General features: G+C 45.6%; 1 pseudogene across 1 annotated transcript in view; it reads left to right on the top strand.

Annotated features, from left to right (window-relative positions):
- Nucleotides 1–532: 532 nt before the first annotated feature.
- The window catches only part of LOC309978075 (transcription initiation factor TFIID subunit 9-like), a 51,534-nt pseudogene continuing 26,032 nt past the window's right edge, over nt 533–26,034 (top strand). Inside the window, exon 1 of the transcript in view lies at nt 533–682. The product of the transcript in view is annotated as a transcription initiation factor TFIID subunit 9-like (transcript). The remainder of the gene's footprint in view (nt 683–26,034) is intronic.

The following is a 26,034-nucleotide window of genomic DNA, read 5'->3' as shown; positions in this document are numbered from 1 at the left end:
CTTTTCAATTCATCTGATTTGTTTAAAACATTAGGCAATTTAAAGAAAATCTTAAGCAATCAACGGCACAGATGGCGCGCGGACGTGGCAAAAATAGTGAAGATGATCCTGAAAGGGATGCAGGCTGGAAACCCTGCTGTGTGGTGTGTGGAAAGAACAGTGACTTCAGGACCAGGGCGCTAGGCCTGGCTCTGTCACTGAAGAGCTCTGTGACCTTGTACTAGCCATGACCTCTCTGAGCGTCGGTCCCATCCTGCCTAGAATGAGAGGGTCCGTTGCAGTCATTTCTGAAGCCTCTCCAGCAGACCTTCTATCGTCTAGGTAGAAGGTGGGTGTCACATGCAGAAGTGTGATGGGCTGGGTGACTTTGGACCCCTTCTTCTGCAGTCTGCTTTCGTTGCCTGAAATAAAGCCGACAGAACGTCAGTTGCTCAGGAGCTTCCAAGGAGGGCCGGCTTCTAAACTCTCCTGCCCCCTCGCTGGCTGTGTGCCCTGGGCTCCGCGGCCCACCTAGGAAGGGAGACCATGACGGATGCGGGAGCGGAAGAAAGCGGTTTCCGCAGAGCCATCCTCCAACAAGGAAGGAGCGAAGGGGAAGCCTTGTAAGAATTCCAGCCGGGAAGGGATCGAGGGCAGCAAGAGGAATGGAATTGACAACAGGCCCACGCTGAATGGGATCAGGGTCAGTGGGAAGGTTTCTTGCAAAGAGCCAGGATTCCCATTTGAGTGGGTCTTGAAGGTACTTGTGGGTGGATGGGTGGCAGTTGCCCTACCACTGAACCAGGTCAGCACCCAGAACGAGAAGGTACAGGAGGGTCACCATCAGCTCATGAAATTATGAGGAAATCCAGGGCCACCCTGACCTGCCTTGTGACCTTGGGCAAGAGCTCCGCCTCTCTCTGCCTCCGTTTCCTGATCTGTGACATGGAAATAATAACTATCTCCTAAGGCTATGGTGGGGATTAAGTAAAATAATACATTTAAAGCCTGGCACGTGGCAGGAATAAATGTTACCATTTATGTTTACCACTGAGAATCTGAGCTGGGGCAGCCCATATGGTGTTCCAGCTTGGAGTCAGACAAACGTGGGTTGAAATCTTGGCTTGGCCACTAATCAGTGCTGTAACTGCGGGCTGCAGTTTCCATTGATAAAATGGTGATACTAATAGTATATCCCCATCAAGAGAGAGTGGTCATCAAAATTCAACTGCGTGATTGCACAAAGCACTCGGCAGAATGCCTGCATGTTTGAATTACCCAATAAATTACAGTCGTGATAGACGTGGAGCTGTGCATGCCAAATCCTCCCTGGAGGACAGCCTCGTGACCCCAGCTGCGGGGAGTGTGACCAGCAGACCGGGCCACTGTCGGCACCTTCGGGGCCTGTGTGACCCTAGTAAGTTCTCTGAAGGCAGAACCTCCCACTTCTTGGTGTCCCCAGGATACGCAGCACAGCGCTGCAAATATACGAGGTCAGCTCTAAATACTTCCGGATGGGCTGACTCATTAAATGACTTACTTCTGAAACTCGGGATGTATTTCAGTGGTGTCTACTTTGAAACCCTGCAGGTGAGAGGAGGGGAAAGTCCATGGAGCCTAATTCCAAGTCCACAGCAGGGATGAGGCTGCCCTTGCCAGCATCACTTGCCAACTTAGGAGGTTGCTTTCCTTTCTTTCTTTCTTATTATTTTTTTAAGATGGGCTACAGAGCAGGGGCTTTGGGGGATGCAAGTGAGTTCTCATCAAAATCCCTTCCCTCCCTCCCCAGGCCTGGCTGCCAGGGAAGACACTAGCTCTGCGTTGACCCCGTTTCCAGGCGAGGTTGCCTGTGAAAGCGTAGTCTTGGCGGATGTGCCCTTTCGAGAAGATTTTTATCTTACAGAAGAACTTGACAGATTTTCGGCCTCACTCTTTCATTTGAAGTTTCTCATATTACCCCCTCTCCTCCTGTCATTCCGGCTGGGGTAATTTTTCTCTAATGCGCCAGTTTCTCAGTTGGGGGTTGCATTCCGAGTGGGTTAATGTGAAAGGCAGAATGGCCACATCTTGAATAACTTAAACCAAAGGGAGGGCTGAATATGGGATTGACCAGAAGCTAGCACAGTCCTGTTGAGCAGTGCTTTCCAAACACCAGTCCATGGAGCAGGGCCAAGGCCCCAGTCTCAAGGAATTGGGAGCCAGTGGGGGCGCGGTCACATGCAATAAAGGCTGCCATACTTGGCAGCTCCCCTCATCAAGAGGTGGGGTCCATTTCCGCACCCCTTGAATCCAGGCTGGCCTTGTGACTTGTTTCACCCGTGGAATGCAGCAGGAGTGACACCGTGTCAATGCCTGGCTTAGACCTGAAGAAGCCTTGAAACTTCCACTCTCAAGCTCTTGGAACGCTCCGACCGCCATGTGAACAAGCCTGCGCTAACCTGCTAGAGGACAAGAGAGCATGTGCAGAAAGGCCCAGTGCCCCCGCCTTCCCACCTTATAAACCAACCAGTCCCTGCTGACCCAGCAGCTGACAGCAGAAGCATGAGAGGCCTGGCCCAGATCAGCCAAGTCCAGCACAAGCAGAAGAACAACCCAGCTGAGCTTAGACCAGATTGGCAGCTTAGAAACTCATGAGCAATTAAATAAGTAATGATTTACGTCACTGAGTTTTGGGCTAGTTTGTTCCATAATAATATTGCTAAAGGGGGAGACGGTAAGCCAGGAAGGACACAAATTTTTAAAAAGATCAATATAATGCAAACTGTGACACGAACAATAAAGGAAGCAAACAGGGTTGTGTGATGGAGAAGGACTATGGGTGACAAATTTGGAAAGTGAGTCAAGGGAAGACCTCTCTAAAGAGGTGACATTTTTGCTAAGACCCAAAGGAGGGGAAGGAGTGAGCAAGGTGAAGACCTGAGGGCACAAAAATAAACAAATGGGACCTAATCAAACTTACAAGCTTTTGCACAGCAAAGGAAACCATAAACAAAACGAAAAGGCAACCTATGGAACGGGAGAAAATATTTGCAAATAACGCAACCGACAAGGGCTTAATTTCCAAAATATACAAACAGCATACAACTCAACAACAAAAAACAAACCACCTTATCCAAAAATGGGCAGAAGACCTAAACAGACATTCCTCCAAAGAAGACAGACATATGGCCAACAAGCACATGAAAAGATGCTCAACGTCGCTAATTATTAGAGAAATGCAAATCAAAACTACAATGAGGTACCACCTCACACCGGTCAGAGCGGCTATCATTAAAAAGTCTACAAATAACAAATGCTGGAGAGGGTGTGGAGAAAAGCGAACCCTCCTACACTGTTGGTGGGAATGTAAGCTGGTGCAGGCACTGTGGAAAACAGTATGGAGGTTCCTCTGAAAACAAAAAATAGAATTGGCATATGATCCAGCAATCCCACTCCTGGGCATATATCTGGACAGAACTATAATTCTAAAAGGTACACGCACACCTATGTTCATAGCAGCACTATTCCCAATAGCCAAGACATGGAAACAACCTAAATATCCATCGACAGTTGATTGGATAAAGAAGATGTGGTTCATATGTACAATGGAATATTACTCAGCCATAAAAAGGAATAAAATAATGCCATTTGCAGCAACAAGGATGGAACTAGAGATTATCATACAAAGTGAAGCAAATCAGAAAGATAAAGACAAATCCCATATGATATCACTTACATGTGGAACCTAAAATATGACACAAATGAACATATCTATGAAACAGAAACAGAATCATGGACACAGAGTAGATTGGTGGTTGCCAAAGGGGAGGGGGTTGGGGGATGGGTGGAATGGGAGGTTGGGGTTAGCAGATGTGAGCTTTTATATATAGAATGGATAAACAACAAGGTCCTACTGTATAGCATGGAGAACTATATTTAGTATCCTGTGATAAAACATAATGGAAAAGAATGTTAAAAAGATGCATATATATGTATAACTGAATCACTATGCTGTACAGCAGTAATTAACACAACATGGTAAATCAACTATACTTTAATTTTAAAATATGGACAAAAACTCAAAAAAAAAAAAAAGACCTGAGGGGAGATGAGGCTGCCAGCACAACCTCGAAGGTGTGTTTTCAAGAAAGGGAACCAAGGCTAGTGTGGCTGGAGCCCAGGCAGAGTGGGAGAACAGGGCCAAGGGGAGTCAGAGGGGTGGGCAAAGCACAGCAGCAAGCCACGGGAGGGTTTTAAACAGAAGAGAGACACTATCTGAGTCCCATTTTTTTTTTTTTTAAATGCATGTCCCTTCTTCCATCTATACTTCTGTGACTGGTGGTGTCACATTTATAGACGGAGTAAACACAGCCTTCATGGAAGAGATATGCAGTGTGAATTGCTTATTTTTTTAATTTTATTTATTTATTTATGGCTGTGTTGGGTCTTCGTTTCTGTGCGAGGGCTTTCTCTAGTTGTGGCAAGCGGGGGTCACTCTTCATCGCGGTGCACGGGGCTCTCACTATCGTGGCCTCTCTTGTTGCGGAGCACAGGCTCCAGACGTGCAGGCTCCGTAGTTGTGGCTCATGGGCCCAGTTGCTCCGCGGCATGTGGGATCCTCCCAGACCAGGGCTCGAACCCGTGTCCCCTGCATTGGCAGATTCTCAACCACTGCGCCACCAGGGAAGCCCTGAGTCCCATCTTTGAAAGGTCTCTGTGGCTGCAGTGTGGGTGTGGAGGACGGCTCATAAGGTGCCAAGAGCGGAAGGCTACTGCAAAATCCAGGCGAGCCAAGATGCTGGCTTAGACGACGGAGCTATCAGTGGTGGTCAGAGGATGGGGTCAGATTCTCGAACTATTTTGGAAGGAAAGTATCCTTACAGCACATATGCTGGCTTGAAACCAAAGTTCGTTATTTGAGCCAAATGTCTAATAAACTTTAGGTCATTGGTATTGCTTTACTCTACATATGCTTACTCCAAAAATTTTACTGAAGAGTTTTTAGTAAGTGTTTAATTTACTCATATTTTATACCAGTTTTTATTGTTAATTATTAATAGGTGCATGAGGTCTTCCCTATACTTAAAAGTGGATGAAACCTAAATCCAATATCTGGTTGTACAGACAATGGAGTATTTGGTTCATAATTCTTATATTCACAATTTTGTGAACAGGATTAAATTTTTTTTTCTATTCAGAAATCATTCTCAACCTTTTAAACCAGAATCCCCATTATCATCTCCCAAGATATCAACATTCACTTATAAACTATTTCCTTAAAATGTCAGTTTTCTTAGAAGTTAATTTGGAAACATCTGTTTGACAATTATTGAGAAACAGTATAGTTCAGTGATTAAAAAATCAAGGACTCTGGAGCCAGTCTGCCCAGTCAAAATTCTAACTCTGCCATTTATTACTTGTAGGATCTTTGAAATGTTTTTAACAATAAGGCAATAATAGCATTTCCCATATGGTGGTGTTGTGATGATTAAATTATTTAAATTATCTAACACACAGAAAGCACTTAGAATAGGCTCTGGTGCATAATAGGGGCCTTTAGGATGCCGATCACCAGGCTACATGTCTTTGTTGGCGTAACTACTTGAAAGGTGCAGAATAACATTTCATTTAAAAATTAACCGGATTGGAAGAATCAACATTGTGAAAATGACTCTACTACCCAAAGCAATCTACAGATTCAATGCAATCCCTATCAAACTACCACTGGCATTTTTCACAGAACTAGAACAAAAAATTTCACAATTTGTATGGAAACACAAAAGACCCCGAATAGCCAAAGCAATCTTGAGAACGAAAAATGGAGCTGGAGGAATCAGGCTCCCTGCCTTCAGACTCTACTACAAAGCTACAGTAATCAAGACAGTATGGTATTGGCACAAAAACAGAAAGATAGATCAATGGAACAGGATAGAAAGCCCAGAGATAAACCCACGCACATATGGTCACCTTATCTTTGATAAAGGAGGCAGGAATGTACAGCGGAGAAAGGACAGCCTCTTCAATAAGTGGTGCTGGGAAAACTGGACAGGTACATGTAAAAGTATGAGATTAGAACACTCCCTAACACCATACACAAAAATAAGCTCAAAATGGATTAAAGACCTAAATGTAAGGCCAGAAACTATCAAACTCTTAGAGGAAAACATAGGCAGAACACTCTATGACATAAGTCACAACAAGATCCTTTTTGACCCACCTCCTAGTGAAATGGAAATAAAAACAAAAATAAACAAATGGGACCTAATGAAACTTCAAAGCTTTTGCACAGCAAAGGAAACCATAAACAAGACCAAAAGACAACCTCAGAATGGGAGAAAATATTTGCAAATGAAGCAACTGACAAAGGATTAATCTCCAAAATTTACAAGCAGCTCATGCAGCTCAATAACAGAAAAACAAACAACCCAATCCAAAAATGGGCAGAAGACCTAAATAGACATTTCTGCAAAGAAGATATACAGAGTGTCAACAAACACACGAAAAAATGCTCAACATCATTAATCATTATAGAAATGCAAATCAAAACTACAGTGAGATATCACCTCACACCGGTCAGAATGGCCATCATCAAAAAATCTAGAAACAATAAATGCTGGAGAGGGTGTGGAGAAAAGGGAACACTCTTGCACTGCTGGTGGGAATGTGAACTGGTACAGCCACTATGGAGAACAGTATGGAGGTTCCTTAAAAAACTACAAATAGAACTACCATATGACCCAGCAATCCCACTACTGGGCATATACCCTGAGAAAACCATAATTCAGAAAGAGTCATGTACCACAGTGTTCACTGCAGCTCTATTTACAATAGCCAGGAGATGGAAACAACCTAAGTGTCCATCATCGGATGAATGGATAAAGAAGATGTGGCACATATATACAATGGAATATTACTCAGCCATAAAAAGAAATGAAATTGAGTTATTTGTAGTAAGCTGGATGGACCTAGAGTCTGTCATACAGACTGAAGTCAGGAAGAGAAAAACAAATACCGTATGCTAACACGTATATATGGAATCTAAGGGGAAAAAAAAAGGTCATGAAGAACCTAGGGGTAAGACAGGAATAAAGACACAGACCTACTAGAGAATGGACTTGAGGATATGGGGAGGGGGAAGGGTAAGCTGTGACAAAGTGAGAGAGTGGCATGGACATATATACGCTACCAAACGTAAAATAGATAGCTAGTGGGAAGCAGCCACATAGCACAGGGAGATCAACTCAGTGCTCTGTGACCACCTAGAAGGGTGGGATAGGGAGGGTGGGAGGGAGGGAGACGCAAGAGGGAAGAGATATGGGAACATATGTATATGTATAACTGATTCACTTTGTTATAAAGCAGAAACTAACACACCACTGTAAAGCAATTATACTCCAATAAAGATGTAAAAAATAAATAAAAATAAAAATTAACCCAAAATATCACATTTCAGATTTTCCCTAATCCAGCATTCGCTTCCTAACTTTCTGTGTCTGTGAGTTCTGACTATAGGTTGTCCACTCACGCCTGGTTTTCATGCTCCCTGTCCGCTAGGGCAGCACCAGCATTGAGTTCTCAACTGTGGATTGTGTAGGTAAGAGCAACCACATCGGCAGCACAGTGCATGGTGACTATGCCAGAGATGGTCATGGAAAAGTTGCCTGCTGCTCCAAAAGAGGTGGATGGAGAGCTAGTCCTGAGGTTGCACTTAGAGAGGGACTGGGACTGAGGTCATCTTGCAGGCTTATTAGGTCAAATGTCTAGTGCCTGGGTTGGGAGGATGTGACCAGCTGGGGCTCCTCGGGCATCTCTATCTCTATGTGGTCTCTCCCTGTGGCTTCTCCAACATGGCGGCCACAGGGTAGCCAGATTTCCTATATGGTAGCTCAGGATGCCAACAGTGCCTGTAGAGGGGTGGAGAAGGGGAGCAGGGGAGGCGGGACATGGGGAGGGAGGGGAGGAGAGAGAGAGAGCACACATGTGCCAGGCAGACACTGTACTGCCTTTTATGAGCCAGCCTTGGAAGTCACAAACTTGTCACAACTAATACTGTAGTCTACTAGTTGAGGCTGTCAGAAAGGCCCACCAGATGTTCAAGGGGAAGGAACTTAGACTCCACCTCTGGATGGGGGAGTGGGAAGGTTCTGGAAGAACCCATGGGACTGGAAATTTATGGACATTTGGGGAAAATATGCTCTGCCACAGTTGGCAAGAGTCAGTCAATTGAAGCATGACCTGTGCTGGCCCAGGAGATGATACCCACCATGAACAAAAAGTCACAGGTCCACCTGAGCCAGTGTACTTTATAGCTTTACCTGAATGGCCCTACTTTCATCACGTGAAGAGAAAGAGTGATTATGGGGGAAGGGGAAGAAGGACACTCATATTTATTGAGCACCTATTATGCCCGGAATGCTTCGCACAAAGCTGACTGTGGATCAACAACAACTCAGTCCATGATTCTTCAGGAAGGCAATTTGCATTAGACTCAGCTGGCCAGCTTGTCTGCCCTACACCAGCTTCAGCTGAGAGCTGGGCTTGCTGCTGCCTCATCAACATCATCAACCAGTTGATAGGCGAGGCACCTTGGTTCTCCCCAACCTGGTCTCTGTTCATATGATGGACGCAATCCCCATTACATGAGCACTTTTGAAGTGTCTTCTTACATCACGATTGCTTTCATTCCAGGGCCCCAATCAAGTCATGTGACCAGACAAGCTCCACAAATTTTGCAGGAGTGGGGACGCAGGGAAGGGAAGAATTTGCAGCCATTTTTTGCAGCGTACCCCAGCCTGAGAAGTCAAATTTCGTTCACCAACTCCACAATCATCTCTCACAGAAGAGGAGCACAGTGAGAGAAGGGCCATGCTGAGACTCCTTATGCTTTGCCCAAGGAGAGCCAGGGAGGACCAGGAGCAGCGTGTCCAGAATGGCTGGGCACACTAGAGCAGCCCCACGTGGTCCACAGGCACAAAGGGACATCCAGGGGCCACCTCTAGCCTGGAATGACAGCAGCATATTTTGAGACAAGGAAGAAGTATGAATGGGAGAAGAGTGAGGGGAAACTTGGCAGTAATGAGGACTTGAGAGGTAGAGAAAGAGTGAATTTTGGTGTGTCACTGAGAGACAACATGGCTGAGAATGGTTCTGCAGCCAGACTGCGTGGATAACAATTCTGGCGCACTGCTGCTTAACTAGTTTTGACCTTGGGATGTGATAATACGTGTAAAACACTTGTTCCTGGCACATCGTCAAGGATCAATGAATCATCACGGTCACCATCCTGTGTGTGGAGGTTACAGAGGGGAAGAGATAGGACAGAGGATTTTGATGAAGTTTTGTAACAGTTCACTTGCCACCAATTCCCTTTTGATATTTCCTGGAGAAAGACAGAACAAAAGCCTTAAGTATTCATTGCTTTTGTGTCTGCCACACTGTGTTTCTTCAAATGGGATGTCAGCCAAGACTGGAGATGCGGAGCTGCGTTTCCATTGGGATTATTCACAGAAAATGATGTTCTTATTTCATCCTCACAAGCACTCTGCAAGGTAGGTGTAACTCTTCCTTTACAGGTAAAGAAACAGAAACCCAAGGAGGCCAGGTGGATGGCTCTAGGTTACTTAGTACATGGCAGATCCAGGACTCAAGACTAGATCCGTCAGAGTTCAAGACCATGCCCTTCCTTCCTTCCTTTCTTAAACTTACTAGGAAGTTTCTTTTCCTTTATTACATTTCTTTTCTTTCAAAGACAACATGAGCCCACTGTAATCCAAAGGTGTATAAAGTTAATATTTTTACCCCAAGACCCTCTTCTCCTCAGGATCACCATCATGATCATGGTCCCTGCCTGCCCCACCTCCATCTTGCTGAAGTAACCAACATTATCAACATGGTGTGTATCTTTCTAAACATTTCTCCATACTCCTATAGACATACAGACGCATGTATAGAGGATGTTAACTGCTATTAACTTTTACAAAAAATGGATCATATTATAAATTATTCTGCAAATTGCCTCTCTTAACAATACATCACAAAGCAATCTTGAGAAAGAAAAATGGAGCTGCAGGAATCAGGCTCCCTGGTTTCAGACTATACTACAACACTAAAGTACTCAAAATAGTATGGTACTGGCACAAAAACAGAAATATAGATCAATGGAACAGGATAGAAAGTCCAGAGATAAACCCACGCACCTATGGTCAACTAATCTTTGACAAAGGAGGCAAGGATATACAATGGAGAAAAGGCAGTCTCTTCAATAAGTGGTGCTGGGAAAACTGGACAGCTACATGTAGAAGAATGAAATTAGAACACTCCCTAATACCATACACAAAAATAAACTCAAAATGGATTAGAGACCTAAATGTAAGACCGGACACTATAAAACTCTTAGAGGAAAACATAGGCAGAACACTCTCTGACATAAATCGCAGCAGTATCTTTTTCGAGCCATCTCCTAGAGTAATGGAAATAAAAACAGAAATAAACAAATGGGACCTAATTAAATTTAAAAGCTTTTGCACAGCAAAGGAAACCATAAACAAGACGAAAAGACAACCTACAGAATGAGAGAAAATATATGCAAACAAAGCGACCAACAAGGGATTAATCTCCAAAATATACAAACAGCTCATGCAGCTCAATATCAAAAAAACAAACAACCCAATCCAAAAATGGGCAGAATATCTAAATAAACATTTCTCCAAAGACATACAGATGGCCAACAAGTACATGAAAAGATGCTCCACGTCACTAATTATTCGAGGAATGCAAATCAAAACTACAATGAAGTATCACCTCCCACCAATCAGAATGGCCATCATGAAAAAATCTACAAACAATAAATGCTGGAGAGGGTGTGGAGAAAAGGGAACCCTCTTGCACTGTTGGTGGGAATGTAAATTGGTATAACCATATGGAGAACAGTATGGAGGTTCCTTAAAAACTAAGAATAGAGCTACCATATGATCCAGCAATCCCACTACTGGGTGTATATCCAGAGAAAACCATAATTCAAAAAGAGGCATGTACCACAATGTTCATTGCAGCTCTATTTACAATATCCAACACATGGAAGCAACCTAAGTGTCTGTTGACAGAGGAGTGGATAAAGAAGATGTGGTACATATATACAATGAAATACTACTCAGCCATAAAATAACGAAATAATGCCATTTGCAGCAACATGGATAGACCTAGACATTGTCATACTGAGTGAAGTCAGACAGGGAAAGACAAATATCATATGATATCACTTATATGTGAAATCTAAAATAAGGTACAAATGAACTATTTATGAAACAGAAATAGAGTCACAGATGTAGAAAACAAACTTATGGTTACCTGGGGAGGGAAGGGGGCGGTAAATTGGAAGATTGGGGTTGACATTTTTATATACTACTATATGTAAAATAGATAATAGATAATAAGGACCTACTTACTGTATAGCACAGGGAACTCTACTCAATACTCTGTAATGACCTATATGGGAAAAGAATCTAAAAACATGTGGAGATATATATATATATATATATGTATAACTGATTCACTTTGCTGTATACCTGATACTAACATAACATTGTAAACCAACTATACTCCAATAAAAATTTTTTTACAAACAGGAAAAAAAACAATACATCACAGACATCCTTCTAAGGCAACTAATGTAGATCTAAATAATTCTTTGTAAAAACTGCACAGCCTATGCACTGTGAATAGGATATACAATTTATGCAACAATTTTTCTGTTGACTGGTGTTCTGGCTGCTTCAAGAGTTTTTCTCCCCTGCAGGCAAGACACAAGTACATCTTTCTAGATCTACTTATATACCGATGATTGTGTGTCTATAGAATATATTCTGAAATGTAGGTCTTTTGGGTCCCAAATGTTGCAGTTACCTATTACTGTGCAACAAACCATCCCAAAACTTAGTGGCTTAAAAAATAACAATAATTTCCTTTTGACCTCAAATCATCTTCAATTCAGCAAGGAGTCAGAAGGGATGGATCACCTCTGTTCTCAGTGGTATCAGTTGGATCAGTTCAACAGTGGGCTGGGAGATCTACTTTCAAGATGGCTCATTCACAAGACTAGTAAGCGGTTGTCAGCTGTTGATTAGGAACTCAGTCAGGACTATGGGTCAGGGGCCTTAATTCCTCTCCACTTGGACCACGACTCCACAGGCTACTTGGGCTTCCTCACAGCATGGTGGCTGGCTTATAAACATGAGTGTGTCAAAAAGAACCAAGCAGAAATTGCATTATCTTTTTATAACCTAACCTCAGAAGTCATGCAGTATCACTGTTACCACATTCTATTTGGGGAAATAGTCACAAGTCCACCCAGATCCAAGTGTAGGGGAATTAGACTCCACCTTCTGACCTTCTGATGGGGGTGGTGGAGGGGCAAGGTTTTGGAAGAGCATGTGGGATGGAAGATATTGCTGCAGCATCTTTGGAAAATACAGCCCTACCAAACAAAGATCACACTGCTAATAAGTAATGGAACTAAGCCTAAAACCTTGGTCTGTTTTTTATTTCATAAGGTGATGCTGTGTGTTACTGGCATTTGGGTGGAGCCATCTCCTGAGGGTTAAATTTGGGGTATGCAGTCAAGGCCAGGAAAGACTGAACACAGGGGCCAAGTGTGCACTAAACCTTATGGTAATAACCTACCAGGATTATCCAATGACTTCAAACGCCCCTGGCTGCAGTGAAATGCCTTTCTGCCTATAGCATAACAAGGTTAAGACACGGTGGCTAAGGGGCCACAGGGACTTCCTAATGGTTTTGGCAACCAAGCCCCTTCCAGAGGATGTCTGTCTAGCACTGCTGCTCCCATTCATCATTTACCACCTGTCCCAGAATGGAGTTTTCATTCAGCCTCAATACATTCATACTACCATGAGCAAGAAAGTAAAATAACTCAGTTCTGCTTTTTGTTCTGTTTTTCTTCTTTCTACATTTTTGTTTGGACAGAGTGGAGCAGTTCAGACCTGGAGATGAAAAGAACAAAAGGTCAGCTGGAGCAGGAAAAGCTACTTACCACACAAAGGGACATGGTTACACAGTCAAAGCCCCAGAGGTAAGTGTGTTATTGTGCAGTGTGAGGTATGAGTGCATTTCAGAATATTAAATTATCTTTAAAAAAACTGTCCTTGGGTCTTTGACCTTCTTTATTTCTTCCACTTAGATGCCTCATTTATTTACCCCAAACATAAACCACAGCCTTGTTCTGAGGCTTCATCTATTTTGGGGGGTTAGTATTTAACTAAGCTATGAACGATTTGTCTCAAAGAACAATCAATCCTCATCATCACCTTCCATCCTCCTACCCCATCCCCACAGCTTGGCCACTAACCCCTTAATGGAGTTCCAAATCTCTGTTCCTCCTTCACTCAGGAGGATTAGGCTTGTGGAACTGAGACCAGTCTCTGATAGCAGACACACTCTAGGCCAACGTCTATGGCAAGTTCTCCCCAACTCATGATATCCTTTCAGAGTCATGTGAGCTGCAGGTAGGACGCTACTTGATTCCAGGACGCCTTCTAGTTGTTTCCAAATTCGTGGGCCTGGTAGCACAGGTAGGATATTAGCAGCCCCAAATATACATTAGGTTGTTAGGGCTGTGAGGAAGAATCTGTTCCAGGACTCTCTCCTAGCCTCTGGTGGTTATCTGTCAATCTTTTTTTCTTTCTTTTTTTAATTAAAAAAATCTATACATTTTTTAAAGCTTACTTTCCATTTACAGTTGTAACAAAATATTGGCTATATTCCCTGTGCTGCCCAATACATCTTTGAGCCTACCTTGCACCCAATAGTTTGTGCCTACCACCCCACCACCCCTATAATGTCTTTCCCCTCACTCTCCCCACTGGTAACGACTAGCTTGTTCTCTACAACTGTGAGTCTGGTTCTTTTTTGTTATATTCACTACCTTGTTGTATTTTTTAGATTCCACATGTGATATCATACAGTATTTGTCTTTCTCTGACTTATTTCACTTAGCATAATGCCCTCTGAGTCCATCCATGTTGCTGCAAATGGCAAATTTTCCTTCTTTTTTATGCCTGATTAATATTCCATCATATATATATATATACACCACATCTTCTTTATCCATTCTTCTGCTGGTGGACACTTCAGTTGCTTCCATATGTTGGCAATTGTATATAATGCTGCCATGAACATTGGGGTGCATGTATCTTTTTGAACTGGTCTACAAATAACAAATGCTGGAGAGGGTGTGGAGAAAAGGGAACCCTCCTACACTGCTGGTGGGAATGTAAGTTGGTGTAGCCACTATGGAAAACAGTCTGGAGGTTCCTCAGAAAACTAAAAATGGAATTACCATATGATCCAGCAATCCCTGGGCATATATCTGGACAAAACTATAATTCTAAAAGATACACACACACCTATGTTCATAGCAGCACTATTCGCAATACCCCAGACATGGAAACAACCTAAATGTCCATCGACAGATGAATGGAGAAAGAAGATGTGATACATATATACAATGGAATACTACTCAGCCATAAAAAAGAATGAAATAATGTCATTTGCAGCAACATGGATGCAACTAGAGATTATCATACTAAGTGAAGTACATCAGAAAGAGAAAGACAAATACCATATGATATCACTTATATGTGGAGTCTAAAATATGGCACAAATGAACCTACCTACGAATCAGAAACAGACTCACAGACGAAGAGAACAGACTTGTGGTTGCCAGGGTGGGGGTGGGGGAGGAATGGAATGGGAGTTTGGGCTTAGTAGATGCAAACTATTACATATAGAATGGATAAATGGCAAGGTCCTACTGTAGAGCACAGGGAATTATACCCAATATCCTGGGATAAACCATAATGGAAAACAATATAAAAAAGAATGTATATATGTGCATAACTGAGACACTTTGCTGTACAGCAGAAGTTAACAGAACATTGTAAATACTTCTATTAAAAAAAAACATTAAAAAATAAATAAATAAAAGGAATCCAAACAGGAAGAGAAGTAAAATTGTCACTGTTTGCAGATGACATGGTACTATACATAGAAAATCCTAAAGATGCTACCAGAATGCTGCTAGAGCTCATCAATGAATTTGGTAAAGTTTCAAAATACAAAATAAATATACAGAAATAAGTTGCATTTATATACACAAACAATGAAGTAGCAGAAAGAGAAATTAAAGAAATAATTCCATTTATCACTGCATGAAAAAGAATAAAATACCTAGGAATAAACCCACCTAAGGAGGCAAAAGAGCTGTACTCAGAAAACTGTAAGACACTGATGAAAGAAATGGAAGATGACACAAACACATGGAAAGATACACCATGTTCTTGGATTGGAAGACTCAATATTGTTAAAATGACCATACTACCCAAGGCAACCTACAGATTCAATGCAATCTCTATCAAAATACCAATGGCATTTTTCATAGAACTAGAACAAATAATTTTAAAATATGTATGGAAATACAAAAGACCCTGAATAGCCAAAACAATCCTGAGAAAGAAGAATCCCTGACTTCAGACTATACTACAAAGCTACAGTCATCAAAACAGTATGGTACTGGCACAAAAATAAACACATAGATCAGTGGAGCAGGATAGAGAGCCCAGAAATAAACTCATGCACTTATGGTCAATTAATGCACAACAAAGGAGGCAAGAATACACAATGGAGAAAAGGCAGTCTCTTCAATAAGTGGTGCTGGGAAAAGTGGACAGTTACATGTAAAAGAATGAAATTAGAACATTCTCTAACACCATATAAAAAAAAGAACTCAAAATTGATTTGAGATCTAAATGTAAGACTGGATACTATAAAACTCCTAGAGGAAAATACAGGCAGAACACTCTTTGACATAAATTGCAGCAATACTTTTTTTGATCCACTTCCTAAAGGAAAGGAAGTAAAAGCAAAAATAAACAAATTAAACTTATAACCTTTTGCATAGCAAGGGAAACCATAAACATAATGAAAAGACAACCTACTGAATAGGAGAAAACACTTACTTGCAATCTCTGATGTTCCTCGGCTTGTAGATGCATCACCCTGATTTCTGCCTTCATGTTCATATGGTTGTTCTCCCTGTGTGTGCACGTGTCTGTGTCCAAATTTCCCCTTTTTGTAAGGACACAGTCATATCAGATGAGCACGCACCCTAATGACCTCATCTTAATTTGATCATCTGCAAAGACCCTATCTCCAAATAAGGTCACATTCACAGGTACTGGGGTTAGGACTTCAACCTATTTGGGGGAGACATAATTCAACACACAACAGATGTCTGTGCACTAATCCCTGGAACCCATGAATATGTTACATTACATGGCAAAAGGAACTTTGCAGATGTGATTAAGGTTACTCAAAGGATTTTGAGATGGGAAGATTATCCTGAATTGTCCAAGTGAGCCCTATAGCATCACACGAGCCCTTAAAGTAGAAAATCTTTTCCAACTATGGACAGACAGATATGTGAGGATGGAAGAATGGTCAGAGAGATGTGATGAAGGTGACGGAAGAGGGCCCCAAGCCAAGGAATGTGGCAGCCTCTAGAAGCTAAAAAATAAAATAAAATAAAGAAAAATCAAAGAAATTGAGTTTTTCCTAGAGCTTCCAGAAGGGAATGCAGCCCTGCCAACACCTTGATTTTAGCCCAAGGAAACTTATGTCAGACTTCTGACCTACAGAACTGTAAGTTTCTAAAATTGTCTTCTTTAAGTCACCAAGTTTGTGGTAATTTTTAAGGCAGCAATAGAAAATTGGTCTTAGGTCACGTTCCCTAGAAGCAGAGCCTGAGACGAGGATCTCTGTGCAAATGATTGGGTGGGGGGAGCAGGATAGGATGCGGGCGAGGGAAGCTAAGCAACGATGTGGTCTCTACTGGAGACTGGCTTCAGCCTGATCCTATGAGGAGCTCTGGATCACAAACAGCACCACCAAGTCGGTCAGAATTCCAGAAGGCTTTTCTACCCCCATGCCAGTCAGTGATTGATCAAGGTCGTGGGGGTTTGGGGGAGAGGTTTAAGTAAGGGAGGGGCAGAGCTTGCAGAGACAGGAGCAGCTCTGAGTTATCAGCCAAAGCTCCCAGTAGCTGGGAAATGAGGGGCCTACAGATAACCTTTATGACCTTCAGCTGCCTCTCGTATAGACCACCAGGACAATTTTTTTCCCACAATTTTAGGGCACATTTTTTCCTGTGCCTCTTCAAGGACATGACCTTGCCCTGGTCAGCCGAAGGCCTCTATCTACTGCGAGATGGGGTGGGGCAGGGTGAGAGATTATTTTCCTATAGAGGGAATGTGGTGAGAAAGACCAAAGTAATATTTGGCTTTTGACATTCAAAATTGAAATATGCAGCAGGCAAGGGGCTTGCAAGCCAAGAGGTGGTCTTCCGGAAAGATTTTCCAGAATCCTTTGTCACCTCTTGGAGCCAGTCAGCAAATGAACTTGGACGACTCTGCTTCTGGGTTTTTACTGTGGTGGAAAAGGGGAGACCTTTGTCTGCCATGAAGGCACAGCTGGAGTCAGGAAGAAGGAAACATGACAAAAGGGAAATAAAAGCCTACCCCTTTCCCAGCCTCCGGATTTGTGAAAGGTAGGAGAGTGTGAGGAGAGCAAAGCAGTCACAGGGGTGTGTCCTGGGCGCCCCTTTCTGGAACGTGCAGTAGCCACACTGAGAAACAAGAGGGGCTCAGACCAACCTCAAACAGTCACCTTAGAGTCAACTGGGAGGTAATGGGATTGAGCACAGGGGTCTCTGGTCTCCCAAGCTGCCTTCGTTCCCGGGAGGGTATGACACCTAAGTTAAGAGCGAGAGGGCCCACTACGAGCCTACCTTGGCAGGACAAGGTCACCCTGCAGGGGGCTGCACAGAGGCATCCACAGGTACCCAGGGGGCTGCAGCCAGCAGGAGCCCCAGGGAGGCCTAGTCATCCCGGGAGGGCCACAGGCCTTGACCACCCCCAGAGAATGGTCCGAGCCCAAGTTGCACCAGCAAAAAAGACATCGGTCTAGTGTCCACAAGAGGCTAAGGAACCTGCCCAAGCCCCTTTCCTCCTGGAGTTGGGAAAGCGCTGTGAGAGCCAAAGTTTTCACCAATTCAAAGTCTGAATATCTCCTCAAAGGCCCATTTACATTGATCGCAACTGACTACATCAAAACCAGATTGGACATTTCATGTACGTTTTTCCCCACCAACAAGCAGGTGGGGGCCTTAGCAGACTCATTAAGGATCAAATAATAACTTTTCGGCACAGCCCCCGCGCAGGTGTTTGATCCTGCCATGTGCACCATGACGAGGGTGAGCCAAAGGGTCTTCCATGTGCTTCCTAACCTTGACGTTTTGGGACCGTGACCTGCCGCAGCGGAAGGGCCCGGGAGTGGTGAACAAGTAGAGAAGAGGCCCACCCTGGCTCTCCACGGCCGGAGGCAGCCCTGTAGCCCGAGCCCTCGTCCTCGTCCGGGCTTCTGGGGCGGAGCTGAGGGCCCTCGCTTCCGTGCTGCAGCTTCAGGGCCGGGCCCTCCAGCTCGTACTGCTCCTCTACTATCCCCCCGCCCCACAGCAGGAACTTTGTGCCTTTCAGGGCTCATGAGTACCTCTGTCATCGGAGAGAGGGCAAAGGGCAGAGAGCTAGCCTCTTCCGGTAGTTCTCAGGAAAGGTTTGCTGGAGGGAAGGCGAGGAAGCCCGCTGAGGTTACCATGAGGTTCAGAGATGGTCAGTGAGTTCCAGCAGCTCAACCAACACCAAGTGAACTTGACATTCTAGAACATGCCAGTTCTGCCCCCATGATCATGGCCTCACCTGCTTTTCCTTTCACTTCGACTGCTTTGCTTCAAGTGCATGGTTTCTCCTTCAAGCCCCACTCAAATGCCACCTCCTCAAGAAAGCAATCCCTGACAACTCCAGGAAGAGACGCCTCCCTCCTCTGGGCAACATTTTGTCCTGGCTGCTAATACAGAATTAAGTCCCTTTCGAGGGTTTCTGCCTTATTTATTTACTTATTTATTTATTTATTTATTTTGGCTGCATTGGGTCTTCGTTGCTGTGCATGGGCTTTCTCTAGTTGTGGCGAGCGGGGGCTGCTCTTCGTTGCCGTGCACGGGCTTCTCACTGCGGTGGCTTCTCTTGTTGCGGAGCATGGGCTCCAGGCCCACAGGCTTCAGCAGCTGTGACACACAGGCTCAGTAGTTGTGGCGCACGGGCCCAGCCACTCCAGGGCCTGTGGGATCCTCCCGGGTCAGGGCTCGAACCCGTGTCCCTGCATTGGCAGGCGGATTCCCAACAACTGTGCCACCAGGGAAGCCCCTCTGCCTCCCCTTTTAAAAGAAATTTCCGAACTCAGGTGCTGCCTTGGTCTCAGTTCTGTGTCCCCAGGGCCTGGCACATTGAAGACACTCAACAAATGTTTCTGGAATGAAGGACAGGCAGGAGGTGTGTCCCTGGACCAGGGGCATCATCATCACCTGGGAGCTTGTTAGAAATGCAGAAGCACAGGCCCCGCCCCCTGGTCATTCCTATATACGGTAATGCTTGAGCACCGCTGCCTCACACACCGTGCACTCAGGGACCTGCTGCCTGCAATGTGGGCAACATTCTTCCTCAACGGCCTGACAGTAAATACTTTCAGCTTTGTGGGCCTTGTACAGTCTCTGTGGCAACTACTCAATACTGTCATTGCAGCATGAAAGCAGTCATAGACCATGTGCAAATGGGTGAGCAGGGCTGTGTTTCAATAAAACTTTATCTACAGGAATAGATGGCTGGCAGGATTTGGCCTGCAGGCCAGTTTGCCAACCCATGGTTTACCAGAAGGAAAGGTGAATGTGCTCATGGAAACAATACTGTTTTGTCCCAAGCTCCCCTCCCACCCATGCTTCCACACGGAGCTTCTAAAAGGGGAGAAATTCCCAGTAACTCTTCGAGAAATGAGTAGCTTGACCTCTTAGCAGCTGAGCGCTCTTGTAGAATATCCCTTGCTTTTCATGGCGCCATTCGTAATTTGGAAGTGTTTCTTTTTGTGTGAAAATTTTGAGAGGAGAGATGCTTCAGAACTCTCTTTTATTTTTTTTAAATAAAGTATCAATAAAAATGTACACATACAAAAGAATGTATAAAACATATGTACAGTCCACAGAGGAGCAATGAACTGATAACCTATGTACCATCACACGGCCTAAGAATTCAAACTTTATCTTCCCCCAGAAGCCCTTGCACTCCCATGTCCATCTATAATTGAACTATCCTGTCCACCCCCACCAGGGGTAACTGTTATCCTTAATTGTGTATTAATCTCCCTCTTGGTTTGCTTTCTATTTTTTATCATCTATGCAGTTATTCTTAATTTTTTCATTTCCCCTTTGTTGAACTTCAGGCAAATGGAATCATTCTGCATGACTCCCCCTGTGACTTACGTCTTCCCAGCAACATCTGATTTTTGAGATTCGGCCACGTTGATGTAGGTAGCTGCAGTTCCCTCATTTGCACTGCTGTATAGTATGCCATTATATGCACTGTGCTACCACAACTCATTCATCCAGTCTGTTGTTGACAGACACATGGGTTTTTTCCAGTTTGCAGCTGTCATGCGTCCATGAACGTTCTTGCACACACCTCCTAGTGCATGTGTGCAAGAGCTTCCCTAGGGCATACGCTGTGGAACGGGACTGCTGCTTGTAGGGCGTGCACATGGGCAGGTCTACGTGGTAATACTAAAGTCTAGATTCAGCCATTCTCCCACAAGCAGTGGCTGAGGCTTCCTATTGGTCCACATCCTGGTCTCATGGATTTACTGATTCCAGTTCTCGCCATCCTTTTGTCTCCCTTTCAGTCATGGTTCTGGCCTCATGACATTGGCTTTTTCCTTGGGTAACTCTTCAGTTCTCCCACACCATTCATTCATTCAGCACCTACCCTACATCCAGACATCAAGTTGGGGGCTAGAGCTTGGACAAATATAAGATGTAGACTCTGCTCTCAAGGAGCTCAGCGTACTGATTACGACAGACACGTAAGAATTGCCACATGATCCAGCAGTCCCATTCCTGGGCATATGTCTGGACAAAACTATAACTCAAAATGATACATACACTCTTATGTTCATAGCAGCACTATTTACAATAGCCAAGACGTGGAAACAACCTAAATGTCCATTGACAGACGACTGGATAAAGATATGGTACATATGTACAGTGGAATACTACTCAGCCATAAGTAAAAACAAAATAATACCATCTTCAGCAACATGGATAGACCTAGAGGTTTTCATACCAACCAAAGTAAGTCAGAAAGAGAAAGACAAATACCATATGGTACCACTTATATGTGGAATCTAAAATATGACACAAGTGAACTTATTTACGAAACAGAAACAGTCTCGCAGACAGAGAGGACAGACTTGTGGTTGCCAAGGGGGAGGGGATTGGGGGAGGGATGGAGGGGGAGTTTGGGATTCGCAGATGTAAGCGATTCTATACAGAATAGATAAACAACAAGGTCCTACTGTATAGCACAGAGAACTATATTCAATATTCTGCGATCAACCCTAATGGAAAAGAATACAAAAGAGAACGTATATATATATGTATAACTGAATCATTTTGCTGTACTGCAGAAATTAACACGACATTGTAAATCAACTATTCTTCATTTAAAAAAACACAGACATATAAACAAATCTTTGTAAAATAATGTGGTTCAGGCAACGACAGAAATGCTCGCAAGGCGTTACGAGAGTTCTGAGGAGGGACACTGCAGGGCTTGGGTCCAAGAGGCGAATGGCTCTGCAGACGGGGCTGGGTGGAGAGGAGTGCCAGCCCAGACACTATCAACGTGGATTGCTGATGCGCACACGTGCGCGCGTGTGCGCGCGCGCGCACACACACACACACACACACACACACACACACACAGATTCCCACCCCCAGAGTGCAAGCTCAGCTTAAAAGGCTATGAAGTATCAGATCTGAGTCCCTTTCCCACAGTGAAAGGAATGTGAATTAAGTTGAAGTTTCCTTTGAAAATGCTTCTAAGTTTCTAATGGCCTGGCTCCACGTGCCGGGCCACTGCCCTATACAGAGAGGGGCTTGGGAAGCCCCACACCTACAACAAAGCATCTCCCCAACCCAGGCCAAACTCACTCTGTGCTCTTAGGCTAAAGTTGCTATTAACGGCTGTTCCGCGAGGGAAAAGCAGCCTCCAACTGGGCACAAAGTCGGTGACGTCACTCATCCACCCACACACCCTCAGAGCTATTCCCCATTTTGGCACGTGGCACCTGGTGCGCTTTCCCACCCAATCACCAGTACCTGTGTCTCGTTTGGCGGGCTGCTCTGATCATCAACAATGAGCTGCCCAGAGACAGTGTATTGGTGACGTACTGACGGGTATAGGCTGTAAACACCTCTTGTCCCTTAATGCGGACACAAACTCCAGAGCACCGTTGCAGGCGTGAGTCAGTTACCCCCATGGGCTGTGCCAGTTGCCTCGCCCTTGCCGGGCCCCCTTCCCTCCCCAGCCCCACTTCCCACTCCCCTCCCGGTCTTTAAATACAGCACCGTCCCATGAAGCCTCAGGCCAGGCTGTGCTTTAGGGAACCCATCCTAAGACAAAAGGCGAGTATGACTGGGGGTGGCTGCCGTTCCCACGGGCTTGATTTCGGTGAGGGCCGGGCAGGGGGAGCTGACTGCTTAAAGCCTCCGACCTTTGTCCGCGCCACCTGGTGACAGGCACCCGGGCCAACACTATTCCTTCTCCAGGCTGCAAGCCACGGTGTGACAGGGCCTGGCTCCCCTCACCAACGGCCCTGTCTCTCCCCAACCTTGGCCAGGGATTGCAAGCTCACCAAACTTTCTGGGCCAAGACCTTCTCTGCTCAAATGCTAACAGGTCTCCTAGAAGCCATCGAAAGTAGCTTCCTCGGTCAACTTTGCTTGGCCTAGCCCGAGTGGTTCTGCCAGGTGTCAGGGTGACAGCACAAAGGTTTGAGTGCTAAGTACTCATCCTGGGGTTACAGTGGGAAAGGGTGTGGGAGCACTTCTCCCGCAGAAGGGAGACGACCAAAGAACTCTCACTCCACATGGAGCCCTTCCTGCCCATGCTTGTTCTGAAGGGAATTCTGTTAAGAGGTGTCCTTGACCACAGAGGAGCATGAACACACTAAGGGAACATTTCTCATCTGAATGGAGCGCCTCTAAATCATGTATCTTGGCTGCACAGATCCTGCTGACTTGGGATGTCAGAACTGGCAGGTGAGAAAAATCCCTACCGTCCATCACTGCAAAACTCATCTTCCCCCTGGGGTCCGAAGCTAGCAGAGCTGAGGAGAAAGAAAACACATCGAAGAGGAGACCCTGCAGGAAAAGCGGCCAGGGCTTTCGGATTCAGAGACGCCGACATTCATCATCATTAGACAAATGAAGAGTAAAGCCAAGGGTCGGCAACCTACATTACTGGCTCCCTCCTCAGAAGGGCTGGCAGGAAGGCGAGCCACGCAGCTGGTGAGAGGCCCACGGACTGTGGCCCAGGTGCCTCGTGAAGACCTTCAGCAAAGCCGTGGCCAGGAACCCTTGATGCCCCTGCCCCAATGTCTGCATCCTAGGCAGCAACTTGGTAGAAGGTCCTTGTCAACCCGAGGAGAGCGTACACGAAGCACAAGATGGGTTCTGGAGAGGGCTCAGGGAGGCTCAAGAGGGAGAGGGCACAGGGAGGCTCAAGAGGGAGAGGGCTCAGGGAGGAAGAGATCCCCAGGGGCACGCAGGGCTACGGCCAAGCCTGCGACGTGGTCGCCAAATCCCTTTCGTGTCTTCACTGGCACACAGCAGGATACATTTCCCAGCCTCCCTTGCATTAGGCATTGACAAGTGACTGAGTTCTGGCTAACGTAATGTGGACAGAAACGCGGACGACTCGGCCTCGTCTGGCCCGCGGAACCTCCTCCAGGAGCCCCTGCGCTCCCCTCCCCCGCCTGCCTTCCGAAGGCAGAGGATCTCGCAGGCAACCGCGAAGCCCGGGAGAGCAGACGCACAGGTGGAAGGGATCTGGGGCCCTGCATGACCCCGTGGAGCCGAACTCCCTCCCCACGTGGCCAGCTGGGCTTTGTGTGAGCCACACACCAATGTGGCCTGTGTTAAGCCCCCAAGACTGACGGGTTTCTTTGTTACAGCAGCTGACATTACCTCCATTAACTCAGCAGGGAAGCTGAACCATGAGAAAAGCAACCTTTGATGTTTCACAACTGGGCCAAGGATGGGCCCCACGGACACTCATCCTCACAAGAAGCAAACAAACCAACAGAACACTAGCTCCCTGGATCCAGAAGTCCCCTTCCCGGTCTGAGGAATCGTGTACACAGACCAAGCGCTATGCAGCTTGACAAGACGTGAATCTGGCTCGGTCACTGGCTAGTGTGTGACCTCGCAAGGACCCTTCACCTCTGAGGGACAATCTCCTCACCTGTAAGCTACAGAGACCCACATCCCGTTTCTGTGGCGGTTGTAATGCTCAGATGCAATGAGACGACACATCTACTGTCCACACAGTGCCCCCCTTAAATATGAGTTTCTGTTCTCTTGTCTTTCTCTGGAAACTTCTCAACACTACCAGTTTCCCCCATAGTCACTGGGTGGTGTGTGACCTCGGTGAAATCGCCGAAACACATACCTCTTGCAATTTATCAGGTGCAGGAGAAAGACAGGGCCTGGTACTGGTCTGCTCTGTCACGCTGGGGTAACCGGACCGGGGCTTTCATTCCACTGACGGATCACGTTCATTTCAAGCTGCGTTTGGCTGCTCAGAGAAATTCATCCCCAGTCCTCACAGTGAGCTGGAAGGCTGGCCTGGCCCCAAAGACACCTCAGCAAATCTGCTACCCAGCTCCAGTGGCGGACAGCCAGGCGTCTGGTCCCTCGGCCTCAGTCGGGCAGCTGTGAGTGACAGGCAGCAGGGAGCTGAAGATCTGCTCTGGCTTCTAGAAAAACAGCGGCAGCAGCAGCAGGCTCTACCGGAAAGCAGCCCTGCCAGCACGGCCGATGCAGACGCCCCGCTGCCCAGGGACCCACACCGGAGGGTAAAACAGCAGGTAATTGATGACTTCCCAAACTAACTTAGCAGACTGAGTCGACTCTGAAGTTTAAGACAGAGGTTTGATTCCAGCCCGACCCTAGTGGGCCATTTCCTGCCAGCTCGGAGCAGCAAGCAGGAGCTGACTGTTGCTTCTTCGGCTGCAGACACAAATAATGCCTTGCAAGTGGCGGCGGCTCTAGTCGTGGGTCTCGGCCCTGCCTGCATAGTGGAATCACCTGGGAGCTTTAAAAACCACCCTGCCTGCATAGTGGGATCACCTGGGAGCTTTAAAAAAACGCCCTGCCTGCATAGTGGAATCACCTGGGAGCTTTAAAAACCGCCCGCTGCGCAGGCCGCTGACGTCAGCGTTTCCGGGGCTGGGGCCCAGGCATCTGGCCGGGGGGGGGGGGGGGGGGGGGGGGGGGGCGGTTTAAAGCTCCCCAGGTGATTCCACTATGCGGCCAAGGGCAAGAATCACTGGGCTACAGCCTCCAAGTTCTCACCCAGGCATTAGCTCCCTTGATGTTGGCCCCATTTGACAGAGCAGACAATAAACTCAGACAGGAAAAATCATTTGCTTAAAGTCAGATGCTTGGTAAGTGAAGGAGCTGGGACACGGCCCAGGCCTTTGGGTATTTAATTCACTCATCTTTCTCTTCAACCCTTCTGGCCTCATCTTGCTCTTCTATACAACGAACATTATCATTAACCTACCTCACAGGGTTGTTGTGAGGATGAAACAACTCGATTTTCTTTATTTGTTTTACTTTGTATCTACATATGGCCTTCCGCTGTGCCCAGCACGATTCTAGCACTTTACAAATAATATGAACTCGGCTAAGTTCACTAAAATAGCCTCCTGTACCTTCCTACACCCCTGTGGGGAATTGCTCTAGGGAGCAATTTAGCAGCCCTACCAGTTGCCTTTAAAATGTGTGAACTTTTTGACCAAGTGAAGTCTCATAAGTCATGCAGAGGAAATAATTAAGGATGTC

The sequence above is a fragment of the Leucopleurus acutus genome, assembly GCF_964270905.1.
Source record: "Leucopleurus acutus genome assembly, chromosome: X".
NCBI lineage: Eukaryota > Metazoa > Chordata > Mammalia > Artiodactyla > Delphinidae > Leucopleurus > Leucopleurus acutus.
This window is presented reverse-complemented; position numbering and strand designations above follow the sequence as displayed.